Source organism: Sciurus carolinensis, chromosome 8, assembly GCF_902686445.1.
Source record: "Sciurus carolinensis chromosome 8, mSciCar1.2, whole genome shotgun sequence".
In the NCBI taxonomy this organism is placed as follows: domain Eukaryota; kingdom Metazoa; phylum Chordata; class Mammalia; order Rodentia; family Sciuridae; genus Sciurus; species Sciurus carolinensis.
The window spans coordinates 132,801,144-132,816,086 of NC_062220.1; the positions used below are offsets into that span (position 1 = coordinate 132,801,144).

Consider the following 14,943-nt stretch of genomic DNA (forward strand, 5'->3'; position numbering starts at 1 on the left):
CACATATAAGAACCTTATAATAGTAAATTTCCACTTTTCCCTCCCTTCTTTTGTATTATTGTCATCATAAGTTTTACCTCTGCGTATATTACAAATATCACTTTTTATTGTTTACCTTTTATATTTATCCTCAAATTTACTGTCTTGCATTTTTTGTATTCCTTTGTAAAAAGGGTCTTTTTAAGTCTAAACAAATTAAAGTATACTTCGTACAGTAGCATACAGTTGTAGTCCCATCTACTCGGAATGCTAAGGCAGGAGGATCACTTGAGCCCAGGAATTTGGGACCACCTTGGGCAAATATAAGAAGACCCTGTGTCAAACCAAGAAAGAAAAGAAAAGAAAATTGGGGGGAAAAAAAAAGTCTGAGGGTATAGTTCCATGGTAGAATGTGTTTAGATGTATGAGGCCCTGGGTTCAATACCCAGCACCCAAAAATAAACAATTAAAAAATAAATAAATGAGTAGCAGCAATAAAATGTCTAAAGAAATTAACAGGGCTGGGGAGATAGCTCAGCTGATAGGAGTGCTTGCTTCGCAAGTACCAGGCCCTGAGTTCGATCCCCAGTACCAAAAAAAAAAAAAAAAAAAAAGAAATTAACAAAAATGTTGGGGTAACATTATTTTTTCCTCTTCTCCCTTCTGATAGCTCTTGTAAAAATGTGTCTTCTTCCTTGGCTAGCTTCCTGCCCGCGGAGCGCCCCGAGCCTCGCTAATCTGTGCATGTTTTGGGGTTCGTTTTATCTGTGGTGCATTCGTGATAATCAACGATGCCGTCTGCATCTCTGGGCTGCAGAACCCATGGTGGGCGTTGCCAACACATTCCAGCAGTGCAGGTTTCACAGATTCTGCACATTCCAGCTCACATCTTCTGCCTCCTGTGCTCCATGGGGAGAGGTGTGACCAGATCCCCAGGACGCTGGGGCTGTCACTCTTTCTATCCCTTCTTATCCTGTCACTTGGTAATGCCCCGCTCCTCCTTCCTGAGCACCAAGTCAAGGTGCTGCCCAGTGCCAACCCCTGATTCTGCCTGGTGCTCACATTCCCTCCCATCGCCTCATTCCTGTGCACTGAGCCCACCTCACCAAGTTCTCCTCCCCCACCACAGAGGAAGTCAAGCAGGCCACACAGTGAGTTTAAACCTTAAGTGCCCACAAGGGACTGTACTCTGGCCACAAAGTCTTGTGGAGTATTCCTTTGATTTTATGTATTTTTTTTTTTTTTTAAGCGTAGGAGTGTAGGCGTGGTGCTGGGTGGAGGGGGAGGTGGTAACTAGAGCACAGTAAAGGGGACATTTCCTGGGATGCAGGAGTAGGAAGACCCCAGGCCATGTGCTTCTCTGTTGCTCTCCTACTTTGTGCTTCATCTGTACTGAATGATCATGGAGAACCAGGAGGTAGGAGGAACTGAAGCAGGGAGGCAGACCTCTGCGCAGATGGCTTGGGAGCAGTCATCAGTTCATTTGTTTATTACTGTCCATGGAGCACCTATTATATGCTAGACTTTGGGAGATGGATACAAGCATTGCTCCTGGCCTTTGGTGAACTGTTTAGGTGCTGTGGCAGGCAGTTCCTACCAGTTTGTCGTGTACTCTTGTTGGGGAGGTGCACGGTGCTCTGGGAAATCAAAAGGAAAGGGGCCTCAAGTCCTGTGGGGAATGAGGTTCAGGGAAGACTTCCTGGAGGAAATGGTACCAAGATTTGGGCCCCCCAGCATAAAATTAACACATTCCTTTTTTTTCCTCTTTCATTTTTGTGGTACTAGGGATTAAACCCAGGGCTTTGCACCTGCTAAGTGCTCTGCCACTGAGCCACATCCCCAGTCCTTCTTACTTTTTTTTTTTTGGCAGTGCTGGGGATTGAACCCAGGCCTTGTGCTTGCAAGGCAAGCACTCTACCAACTGAGCTACATCCCCAGCCCTTACTTTTTTTTTTTTTTTGAGACATGGTCTCACTAAGTTGCTAGGGGCCTTGCTAAATTGCTGAGATTGGCCTCAAACTTGTGATTCTCTTACCTTAGCCTGCTGAGTAGCTGAGATTATGGGTGTGTGTCACAGTGCCTGGCTTCCTTTTTCTTTAGGTAGGCAAAGTATTCCCATGTTGCAGAAGAGGAAACTGAGCTATATGAGTCTCAAGGAATAAGAAAGAACTTAGCCTGGTGAAGAAGATAGTGGGATAGTTTTGGGAGAGGGACCAGCATGTGCAGAGGCCTAGAGGGAGGAGGCATGGATGTACACACGTGTGTAAGTTCATGCTGAGTTCATTGACTGTGATTTTATAACTGCTTCCTCCTAATTGTACCTTTCAAGCAAATCAAATAGACTGAACCATAAAGCCAAGGTTATTGGTTTTTGCTTCCTCCATGGAATGACTTTCGTTATGGCAGCGAGATGGGGCTAGGACTTTGGGGCATCTCTTATCCTCCATGCTAGTGTGCAAAGTCTCTTAGCTCAGCTGAACTGGGGCCCCAGGTCAGTTCTGAAGGACATTTCCATGAGAACTTGGGGCCTGAGATTGTGCCCTGGGCCAGCTATTCCCAGCAATAAGCCGTGTGCTCACGTGGCAGGAAAGACCTGGCTCCTCTGATAATGTGCTTGGCCTTTCTCCTCTTTTCCTGGAGGAGGGCTGACAGAGATGGGGCTGGCTTTGTTTGTAGGTTGCAGAGGGAGACTTTAGTGTAGGTGGGAGAGCAAAGGGTGGGAGCCCCAGTATTCCTGAGTACCCTGAGAATTTCTGGAGCAAGCCACATCCAGCTTCTGGAACTTTTCCCAAGGCCTGGCTGAATGACTTATTTTCAGGAGAAGGGCAACCAGAGTGGGAACACCATGTCATTTTCCAATTTGCTACTTTCTGGGCCCCTGAGAATTTCTTGGGAGACTTGGCCAGGTGAAGAAAGGCCTTTGGACTCCCTCAGGTTGCCCTGTGGTTCTGCCTGTCCTTGATCTGACTCTGACTTCTATTCTTGCAGCCTTCCTCACTCCCACCCTTCCATGGAGCTTCTCCTGGCCCTGCTCCCCTCCGGTCTTCCCTATCTCATCTGGTGGCTGTTCCATCCTCCTGCAGGAAACAAATGTGGGAGACATCCTATACTCCCTGCTTTCTCCACATCCACTCAGTTACCAGGTCTTGTTGGTTTTACCTTGTTTCATTTAGAACATTGTAACTCTTGGTCTTCCTCCAGTTGAGCCCTGCCTCCCTCCCTTTTCTCCTGGCTGAGTGATGTAAAAGACAGGCCTGGTCCTGCATTCCCTTGCTGACTGCCCTCTGTGGATTGTCCTTGTAAGTCCAGACTCTAGCAGGTCTTGGGCCCTCAATTCCCCTCCATCAAGCTGGGACTTGCACTCTGAGTTTCAATCCCCTGTAGTTTAGGCTCTTTCCCAGGCTATTTCTCACCTCTGCCTGAAAAGCCCCTTCTTTCCATTTCCCTCAGTTCCTCTATTGACCCCTTTGTGCTTCCCACTTTATGATAATCTCCCACTATTTAGTGTGCCTTAGGGACAGACACTGTATTTTTGCCCTTCCTGTGCTTGACATGTGGATATCAGTGGGGCCACCGTTAAAGGTGAAGCTGCCCCCAGTGAGAGGGATGGAAGGATTTGTGTTTCCTGAACTGTGGTGGATTTGCTGGAGTGGAGTGTCTACTGCTTGGGCCATTGAGCAACAGGTCCATTCTGGAAATTCTAGTCACTTGGGATTGATGTGAAGGTGAGGCAGCATCAGTCCCAGATGATCAGATTTGTCTTGAAAGGACCAAGCAGTGAACTCACAGGGACAGGGCTGGTACTGTTAGCTCTGACCTGGGGCAGTGGTTTCCCCTTGTGGATTCCCATTCCCTGGACTGTCACTATTAGAAGCCCTCTCCCCAGAGTAATGCAGTAGGGACACACATACAATATTTTATGTGTAATTTTAGGTAGTTCTCTAATCCCTCAAAAATTATCCATGGACACCAGGGTCAGAACTCTGGTGTAAGGTTTAACTAGGGCTCTTCTTTGAGGTAGAAAGGGAATCAAGGGGAATAGGGAATTTTTTTTGCCCTGGGGCTGGGGAGCTGAACTGAGTCAGCAGAAGGAGGCAGGATTGCATGGCAAGGTGTGGCCACACTGAGTGACTAGGTGCTTGTCATGCCTGACACTCAGGACCTCTGGGGCAGGCTGGAGTGTTGATGCTCTCCATAGGATGAACCCTTGGAATCAGAAGTTAGAACTTCCTTGGTGCCTGCATTGTTGGGAGCACTGTAGGGCTGAGAGGTTGGCCTTTGGGCCAGACTCCTACCTAGGAAGACGAGCAGTACCTTTCTTTGTGTTGGCCTTGTACACTGAGCTCCCCATATCCTGAGCATAGGAAACTCCCACTTGGCAACCCTTTAAACTTGGGGATGACTTTGAAGCCAGGGAGGGAGATTGAAGTTTTGGATGGGTACTGAAAACCTTTCAAGTTTTAACCAGACTCCTTGTAACTGACACCAATGGTCTGGTCCTGATGTCTTGACAGATGAAGCTGGGGCAGTGTAGGAGAATTGGGTTGCCCAGCTGATATCTTTTGGAGCACCCTCACTGCAGTTGCTCATGGCTTCTAGTACATTCTCATACCTGCTCAGGTGGGGCAGTCAGGAGGTGTCAGCTGTGTGGGTGGGACAGTTACTCAGCCCCCATCTGTCACCTGGCCTCACCTGGTGAGGTAGGCAATACTGCTCTATCTGGATTGTATACTTTTGATATTCCAGACTTGCTTGTTGTTTGTCATCTTATTTGTTCTTCCAGATGGCTTGCGTGAGGCTTGGGAGTCCCATAATCCAATGATGTAAGGGGCAACTAATAAACACAGCGGACAGATGAGGAAAGAGCTCAAAGAGGCACTGTGCTAGCAAGTGGTAGAGCTGGGACCTGAACCTTAGTTGTTCAGCTCCAAAACCCATGCTTCAGGGGTTGGGGATTTAGCTCAGTGGCAGAGTGCTTGCCTAGCATGCGCAAGGCCCTGAATTTGATCCTCAACCCTGAAAAACAAAAACAAAAACAACCCATGCTGCATTTTGTTGTAAACTCATATACCTGCTGAAGCTGGACAGGTGATGTGCATGGATGAAGTAGGCAAAACAGGAAAAAGAACTAGATTTCGTGCTGCATCCAGAGAAAGCAGCCACTGCTAATGATTGCCCTGTAGAAAAGAAGACCAGTGTAGATGCTCCTCCACCTTTCTTGGGGCTACATCCCAATTAATGCATTATAAGTTGAAAATACTTTAAGTTGAAAATGCTGCCCCGCCCCTTTTCTCTTCAGTACTGGGGATTGAACCCAGAGCCGCTCTCCCACTGAGCTATACCCCCAGCTCTTTTTGTTTTTTATTTTGAGACAGGGCCTTGCTAAGTTGCCTAGCCTGGCTTTGAACTTGTGATCCTTGTATCTCAGCTTCCTGAGCTGCGGGGATTACAGGTGTGCCTGGCCAAAAATGCCAGGATTAATATACTTCACCTGCTAAACATCATTGCTTAGCAACACAGTACACAGTAGGGTGTTAATTGTTCCCCTTGTCATAGTGTGCCTCATTGTCAGTGCCCAGCCAGCCATCTCCGGAGCATATTGTACCACATGTAACCAGCTTAGAAAGAGATCAAAATTAAAAATTTGAAGTATGGTTTTTGCTATGTGCTGCTTTACCACCATTGTAAAGTCGGAAACTTGTAAGTGAAACCACCATATGTCAGCGACCATCTGTATTGCCAACTCTTCTGGCTACTCCAAAGAAGCTAGGATTTTTGGTTTTCATGTGAAATCACTGTTTCTTCAGATTAACTCAGCTTTCTTAAAAAGTACAAACATATCTGTCGGGGGTTTCACCTACAGGCCTCAGACTGGGGTCTCTGCCTCCCTTTGCCCTCTTCCCCCAGCTCTGCTACTTCCAGAATCCCTTCCAGAAGGAGAATAGTCAGAGTTTTTTGCTCAAAGAGGTCTTGGAAGGGTTTTTGGCTCAACCCTTAGGCATTTAGATTCCTATTTCACTAAAAAGACAAGCAGGGCCAGAAAAGAGAGGAACTATAGTGTCAGGCAGCAGGACTACATTCCAGAATCTGGGACTGTCAGTTGGAGCAGTCTGGGCTTAAGCTTCAAGCTCTGCTCTGCCTACCCACCAGCTCCCTGGGCTCCTCTGTTTTCTCTGCTCCAAAAGCCATAGGGATTTCCAGCTGTCTGTCACCCCACACCGAGCTGCCCTTAGCTCTAAGGTTAGCACAGTCCTAGGGATTTTTCCTCAGAGGGCCAGGACAGTAAGAGAGTGTGGTGGCTTCTGTTTGTGCCTAGGTTTGAAAGTCATCTCTTTCACATGGAAATAGGAGTCTTGGTCATGGTAAGGGAGATTTGATGTCTCTCAGTAGCTTAGATCTGACCTCACAGGTTTGGGGGAGGAAATGAAGTGGAGCCAGGCACCCCTCACCAAGGGGCATTATCCATATAGGTAGACATCACAGTTTGGAGCACAACAGGGAGGGGTGGAAGAGGACAGAAACTTCTACACTGTATTTTTATTTTGAGACAGGGTCTTTTTTTTTTTTTTTTTTTGGGTGGTGCTGGGGATTGAACCCAGGGCCTTGTGCATGCAAGGCAGGCACTCTACCAACTGAGCTATAGCCCCAGCCCTTGAGACAGGGTCTTGCTAAGTGGCTGGCCTCATACTTGCAGTTCTCCTGCTTTCTGGGTTGCTGAGATTACAGGCGTACACCATCACACCTGGCCAAAACTTCTATCCTTTATTTATTGATTTTTTGTTTTTTGTTTTTTTTTTTTTGTGGTGCTGGGGATCGAACCCAGGGCCTTGTACTTGGGAGGCAAGCACTCTACCAACTGAGCTATCTCCCCAGCCCTATTGATTGATTTTTAAGTGAATTTTTTAAATGTATTTTTTTAGTTGTGGATGGACATGGTACCTTTATTTTATTTATTTATTTTTAGGTGGTGCTGAGGATCGAACCCAGTGCTTTCACACATGCTAGGCAAGAGCTCTACCAGTGAGCTACAACCCCAGCCCCCAAACTTCTACACTTTAAAAAGCAGAAACAAGTTGCATCAGAAAGGGTAGTTGTGGGATAGGCACTTGATCAGCTTGCTGATAGTGACTATTTCCTGTCTGGTCATAAAGATGGGTGGAGAAGTGGCAGCCCCAGCTGAGTTTTGTTCCCACAGAGGATACCTAGTTAAACATGAGGCTTCTGGACTTGCATACAGTTGTGAACGGCCAGAAACAGAGCATTTATTCTCTGATCCTGGAATGTTTAACACAGGAGCAACCAGGACAGCTGAGCCCCCATGGATGGCACAGAGCAGGAATGATGGGTTGACTTATGTGGCCTGATCCTTCCTCAGGGTGACCCTTCTGCTTCACACCTCAGAGAGAGAAATCCTTATAAACACAGCAGAATCTAGCACATGGGACTAGTGATGTTAATGGTCTACCTGAACAGTGGCCCAGAACTGTCCTCAGTGTTGTTTCTGTTAGAAGACATTCTCCATGATTCAAGATCCAACTTCCAAACGAACTTTTGGAATGCTCCATATGTGCACATGGTGACTTCCCCTGTGCTGTTTCTAGGCATTACGTTCGGGCCCTGCTGTTGCCATTTATCTCGGCTCTCCTGGGTTGGTTCCCCACAGTCCCTGTGTGTCTCCTGAAATGAAATCTAAATCAGGGGTGAAGTGAATCCCACGCATGCTGGCCCCATCTATCTCTTGGTATAGCCAGCTGGATTGTCCAGTTCAACCAAACCAAGTCAGGTAGAAGTTCTGGAACCTTCTCTGCCTCTTGAGCCCTGGGGCACAGACTCCTTTGCTCAGTTAAACCATGAGGCCTGGTGACTATTTGACTTAAGGCCTCAGCTCCAGTGTTGGTGGGCTTGTTGCAGGCTGCTTCCAGGGTTTTATTTTGGATCTATTCCCACCCTTCCTCCTCTGTATATCAATGTCCTGCAGCCAAAATGAGACCCCAGAGTTCCCCGGGTGTATTTTGTTTCAGGAAAGTCTGTTTTCCCTCCTCTTCTATTGTGGTTTTCAGTGTGACTCTGCTGCTTCCATCTGCTTCCTCCCTGTTCAGGAAGAGGCAGATTTCCCAGTGCAGAGAGTCGGCAAGGATCCCAGCTTCCAGCTAAATGGCCTTGCCCTCTTCAGGACACTGGCTGGAGGCATCCTTCTTTTGTGGGTCAGTGCCACCATCCCACTGGGGCTTCATGTTGGGTCAGGTCTGCTCCCTACAAGCAAGTTTGTGAAGCATGGGGGTGGGGGACTGAGCTGACTTGGAACTTCTGTATGTGGGATGGGACCTTATTCAGGAGGTGCCAACTGTCTGTGGTGACACCAGCTGTCAAGGGGCCCCCAACATTTCCTGGAGCCCTGAATGCAGCAGATGGCTTCCAAATCTTGTAAGACCAAGAAGATCCAGGGCTGAATGGTGTAAATGCTTCTAGGGAAGCCGAAGTGTCATTGAGGGTCAACTGGGGGTACACTTAGGGGGCAGCTGGCTGGGCTGTTTCTTTTCCTTCCCCCTGAGAGCTCCTGACCATCTGAGATAGTGGTTTCAACTCGTGTTGCTATGATTGACACTCATGGGTGTGTCCAGGGTTCTGGGCATTCACCAGTTTTCTCTCTAGAAAGCTCGTTGGGACATACATGGGTGGGGCTGAAGATCATCTTGAATCCACATCAGTTGATTTGCTCAAAGTAAAAGCAAATCAGTTGCACGTGTCAATGTTTGACAATTGTTAGTCAAGGGTAGGTGGTGGCGCATCTCATGGCTGATTGACTGATTGACTACATACACATCAGGCTTGAGAACCAGGGGCCAAGGATAGCCCTCAGCTCAGGCCTGTTTGCCCAGTGTGCTCATGTCCTCTGCCAACCTCTAGGCCTGAGAGGTGGGGCAGGCAGGAACAGCATTCACACTGGAAGAAACCTGGAACCGCTTGCCTTTTTGCTCAGTAGAGTAGGTGCTTGGGAGAGGCACTTGGCTGTCTATTGGAGAAACATCTAGGTTGACTCTGTGGGTCCAGGCCAGCTGCTTCCATCGCTCCTTCAGTTGGCTGGTTTGGTGTGTACAGTAGAGTCCTGTCTCCTGATGTTTCTTGTACTACCTTTTTGAGATCACACGTCAGTGCCTGGGGCAGCCCCATCTGGCATCAAGATTCTTGGATGGTACAGCAGCGCTGAGTTGGGTACAGGAAGGAAAGGCTCCTGCACATCAGCCTGGTGTGGCAGGAGTCTTCCTCTTTCCTGAGTTCTTCAGCTCCCTGTGCCATCCCCAGGGACTCATCAGTGGCTGGCAACCTGCCTGGGCAGAAGGTGAAGAATCGAGAGGAAAGAAGACGTGGCTAGTGGACAGTGTGGTGTCTACACAGTGGCCCACTTTCTTGGATTCCTCCAGGGGCTTAGGGGATTGAGGCCATGGAATTAGGGAGTGCTGGGAGAGAATGAGGGTTAGCTGCTGTTTAGTTCCTCCTTCCTTTGTGGGGTATCCTGAGATGGGCTGTGTTGGCAGGCAGAGCTGTCCTTGTGGGAACTCTGCCTCTCTGGAGGGTGCACTCATCAGCTCTGGGTCTCTGTGCCCTAATCTGTGAAATGGTGTCATGAGGCTGGACTCCTGGTAGATGCCCAAGAAGGGTTATTTCGCTCTTGCCCTCCATCCCACCTTTCTACCCCACAGCCCTGTCTTTGGTTCCTCTGTTACACTGTGCTGGACTCAGAACTCCCTTGGCAGGGGCAGAGGCTGCTCTCTCCTGGACCTGTTCCCCTGGGAGCTTCCATGGGGCTTGGGCAACTCCTTCTATTGTCTCTGTTCTGGGTTCCAAGCTACAGGGCTCTTAGCGAGCTGTGACTTCCCGGCGACAGTGAAGATGGGGCAGAGTGCTGAAGCCCTGTAGCTTCTCTGTCTTGCCTCTGCCCTTGCTAGGCAGTGAGTTGGAGGCTTCTGGGCTCAACTAATGTTCTCTGAGGAGGACTTGGAATGAACCCCAGTCTGAGAGGGGTGAGGTCAGTGGTTTGCTCAGCAAAAAGGCCCGAGCTGGTGACGACCTGTCACAGCTCCCAGGATCCCTGGCCACGGTCCCTGGCTCCAGCTCCTCCCCTCCTGTCCTCAGGGAGATGAAAATCGGTGATGTGGATTTATTTACTGAGTGTCTCCTCTGTGTCAGAGTGGGAGGCCCACGTTTATTTTATCCCCAGCCACCATGATGGCTTTCACGTACTTTTTCATCTCTTACTCACCATGTGCTCTGTGAGGTGTCTGAATAAACTAAAGCCTGGAATGATCTAGTCAGTTCTCATCAGGCTCGTGAGTGGTGGATTTGAAGCCATCTGCCTCTCTTGGGAGGCTTGTTCTTTTCACAGTACCACACTGCCAGGCGGGTGGGATACCAGAAGGGTATACAAAAAGCTCTGTGACCGTCCCAGCCCCCCACCCCACCCCCACCAGAGCAGCCAAATCTGCAGTATGGACAGGGTAGCTTTATATTCGGACAGTGGGGGCTTTGTGGTGCTGTGTAAAACTGTCCACCAAAGTCCCCAAGTGCATGTGCAAAAAGTCTCTTTGAAGCCTTTATCTCTATTTTACAATCTCACTTCCATTTTGCATTTGACTTTATAATATAACATTACTTGTTTTAATTTAAAACAGTGATTTGAATTTCTTGTTTCTGTGTAAGTTTGACCTTCAGAAGGTTTATTCTGAGGTGACTTACTGTGGTCCTGACTTTCCACTGTCCCTTGGAAGTATGGATGGTGGTCGTGGTGGGGCACGTGCAGTATTGAGGATAGAGGCACATGACTGGGGGCGTGGAGGGAGAGCCCAGTTTGAGAGGCAGGTGGCAATGAGGGAGCCTGAGCAGGGAGTGAAGGCTAGTTTGGGGCTGTGTTCTGAGAGGCTCAAGATCAGATTGTGAACCCCAGGGGTTCTATACTTGTGCTATAGGCAGAAAGCCACTGATGGGTAAGTATAGTTGGCCCTCTGTATCTGTGGGTTTTGCTTCTGCAGATTCACCCAACTACAGATCAAAAAAATATTAAAAACAGGCAAGTTACAGAGGTGCACACCTGTAATCCCAGCTATTCGGGAGGTTGAGGCAGGAGGATTGCAAGTTTGAGGCCAACCTCAACAATTAGATCCTTTCTTTAAAAAAAAAAAAGAAAGAAAGAAAGAAAGAAAAAGAAAAAGCAGGGAAGTGGAGATGTAGCTCAGTTGTAGAATATTTGCTTAGCATGTATGAGGCTCTGCCCGAGTTCAATGCCCAGTGCTGAAAAAGAAAAAAAAAAATTTTTTTTAATTGCATCTGTACTGAGCATGTGCAGACTTTTTTTCCCTTGTCATTATTCCCTAAACCATACAGTGTAACAACTATCTACAAAGCATTTACATTGTATAGGTAGTCTAGAGAGGGTTTAAAGTACTTGGGAAAGCTGGTGTGGTGGCACCTGACTGTAGTCCCAGCTACTTGGGAGGCTGAGGTAGGAGGATCACAAGTTCAAGGCTAGCCTGGGCAACCGAGAAACCCCATCTCAAAAATCCATTAAGTATATGGGAGGATGTGTACAGGTTATATGCAAATACTATGCCAGTTTATATAAGGAACTTGAGCATCTGTGGAGTTGTCACCCAAGGATTATATTGTGACTGCCCCTTGCTCAGCACACAATCTTTCCAGCTTTCTCTGAGAAGCCCAAGAGGGTATTCCTACTGTGGGGATCCAGGAGGTGGAAGGAAGTGACTGCCAACAGAGAGCCTGCCGACCTGTAGGAGACTGAAGCGTGGGGCACACACAAAAAAGGTGGGGTTCCAAGAAGTTCAAATGGACGGTGTCAGTGAGAAGGGATAGAGTAAAAATCCAGAGTCGGGGGCTGTGGGCGAGTTGGGAAAAGGGCCTGGGTCCATGTCTTGGCTGCGGTTGATGGAGAGAAAGGGAGCTTCATCTGAAATGGAGAGAGGCCCTGTGAAGGAACAGCTGGTGCCACTTGGGCACCAGTACCTGTGGGAACTAAAAGAGGACTGAATGGTTAAAGGTACTTTGGAAAGGAGCACTGGGAAGTCAGGGAAGCAGGGGCCAGTTCAGAAAACAGCTGACTGCCTGAGAAAAGGGACTGTTAGCCTGGTCTCTGATCGTCCTGGGCTGTGTTCATTTGTCAGAACTTGACTAGCAAAGAGTGGGTAACTAGTGCCATGAAATTCATAAACATCACACAAAGACTCATCCCAGGAACCGGCAAACTTTTGAACTTTTTGTTCGGGTCTCTGTGGGGTGGGTGGATGACTCACTCACTGCTGAGCCCCTCCTAACCTCTGTTGGTGATTAGCAGGGGGAGAGGCCCCTGGAGCCACCCTTCTCTGCAACAGACCTACTTGCCTGGAAGAGCACACATTGCAGGAAGGGACTGGAGTGAATTTGGAACTGCTCAGGACATTTCCAGCACATGAGTCTCCTGGGCTCCAGGCCGTCTGTCTTTTTGTATATGAATGTGTTTTACCCATTGAAGGAACTGTGGGATGGGCCTGGAGTGGGGCCCTAGACTTGACCTTAAAAGGTCCTGAGTCTCTGGGAGACCTGAAGAGGTGGATGAAATCTAACCAAGGAAATGTCCTTGGTGTTCGGAGACCTCTGGGGAGGGAGTGGCTCTGAGGGCGGGACCATGATCTTGGCTGTGAGGATGAGTTCTTTAAGGGAAGAGACACCACTGCTCTGCCATCCTGGACTGTGTGGCTGAGCCTGTAGCCGGGGCAGGCATGTATGTGTACCCAGAGACAACGTGGGCCACCTCTACCTCTTCTCACCTGTTGCTGCTTAACGTCCTGGAGCCCAATGAGATAGGGAAGCCGCTGCAGCCAGGCGCCTGGTATGTGGGCCCTGCGTGGGTGCTGTGTGTTTGATGCAGAGGGGACATGGCACAGTTGGGCTTCTGCCTGGAGCTCAGGGTGACCTCTTGAGTTGCCTTTCAGCCTTTATTCTCTCTAGTCTCTGGTTACCCGTGCCCTGTGACCTTGGGCATGTGCCAGGTACCCAATAAAGAAAGTGAACCTGCCTGCACACTCTGTGTCAACCTCTGCAAGGCAGGGCTTGTCAGCAGACAGGAAACCAGCCTCTGGCACACAGGAAGCCAGGAAGGAACCACCTTATCCAGACAAGCAGGCCCCCCACCCCACTGGCAGATTGGAAAACTCTCTGGCCTTCTCCCCTCGTTTCCTGTGTGTCACCCCAGCCCACACTTCCTACAGGGCTGAGAGTAAAATGGCAGTTCCTGTTGAGTGAGGCATGAGTCAGCGAAGGAGAATCGTGGCTGAGTCTTTATAACCTGCAGGCATGGCTATTAAATATTTAAATGACACTATGGTATTGATCGCTTCTTATCCATTCCCTGAGGGAGAACAGTTCCTGTCTGGGGTTCAGTTAATAGCAGTATCTTGGATTTAGACAAACTCCCAAAGAGCTCAAAAGTGCTATATAAATCCCACCCATAATGATATTCCTTCCTCAGAGCTTGCTACCAAGAATGGGGACAAATCACACTCTGGCCATGTTACTGAGGGGGAAGACATCCAGAGAGGGTGTCCAGTACTTTGATGGGCATCTAGCAGGTTGGGCCTGGAGCATGGCATCCTGCTCGGCAGTGACTCTTTTCTCTTTTCACTCCCTCCTTCCCCGTCTTCCTGCTCTTCACAGTCCCTCTGTCATTCAACTATTTATTGTGCTTGCTGCTGGGGATGTAGCATCAAGCAAGGCAGACAAGGCCCCTTCTCTCCGGAGTTTAATTCTTGGAAAGGAGACAGACATTTGACAAGAACCCAAATTGGCAGGGAAGGCCCCTCCTGGAGATTGCGTTCCTAATCAGTGTCCAGGTCCTAGGTCCCTGGGCTGGGTAGGGGCAGAGCCGATCTGGCCTAATTATGGATTGGCCCTTACTGGCCGCAGATCTGCCTTGCCTCTGAGGACAGGACGGTTATCAGGATAAATATACCCAGCTCCCCATTCCTGGGGTGTTACTCACAGAGTAAAAGCACCCTGCTGCGGATTAGATTACCGCTGCTCTAACTGCTCATGTGCTCTGGGCTGTGGGAGGGGATAGGGGCTTGGGGCCAGGGGAGGGGGAAGACCTACCTTCCGGCCCAGCTCTCCTTCCTAATGTGGAAGAGTCTCACCAAAGGGGCTGAGATGAGACCATCCCTGGGCTGGTCCTGCTGTTTACATAGCTCCTTCCTTAGGAAGGGCTGAACCCATTTTACTGCTTATATCCCTGGGCTCAGGCAGCTCTAAGGGAGCCCATGAGCTCTGTGACATCTGAGACCACCAAGGCTACCCAGGTGGTCAACAGGGAGCCTGAATCCTCCCTTGCCCAGACCACCTGGGTGTAAGGCTGGGCTTCTCTAATCCCCTTGGTGTGGGGACTTGTGGAGCTGGTGCTGTCTGTCTGGAAGTCTGGGTTTCACATGATGTGACAGGCCTGGGACTATTGGGAAGGCCCTTTAGCTGTGGCAACCCTGTGTTGCCTTTGCCAGGCATGAAAGGGGGACATTGACTGCCCCTTCCTCTTGTCCACTCTAAGGACGCTGGTCTTGGCCCTGCCTGGGGGCATGCAAGCTGAGCTAAACTGACCTGCAGAAAGAAGGCATGAGAGGGTTTCTGCTTGCTGTGGGCCTCTCCTCAGCCAGGCCCCAGGAATACAGGCCAGGTGGGATAGGCCTTCCTGGTGGCCAGAAGACCATCTCTCTTCTGGAGCTCCTGGGGCTGCTATTGGAGGAGTCTCCAGAGGAGTGGCCAGGCGGGCCAGGTGGGAAGGGATGGGAAAGCCGGCTCAGTGCCCCACAGTGACCTATCTCAGCTGTGGGTTCAGGAGTAGAGATACTCAGGAGGCTTTGACCAGAATGACACCCTTCCTGCTGTTCAGGACTAGAGAGGGTGGAAGGTGCTTTCTCTTTCTAGGGCTGA

The 14,943-nt window shown here is 49.3% G+C and overlaps 1 protein-coding gene and 1 non-coding gene across 6 annotated transcripts in view; one reads left to right on the forward strand and one right to left on the reverse strand.

Annotated features, from left to right (window-relative positions):
• Nucleotides 1-14,943, forward strand: part of Pxn (paxillin) — a 50,056-nt gene that overhangs the window by 17,869 nt on the left and 17,244 nt on the right. The gene's annotated exons all lie outside the window — the stretch shown is intronic.
• Trnaa-ugc (transfer RNA alanine (anticodon UGC)) lies at nucleotides 1,844-1,915 on the reverse strand. Its single transcript has one exon. It is a non-coding gene; the product is annotated as a tRNA-Ala (tRNA).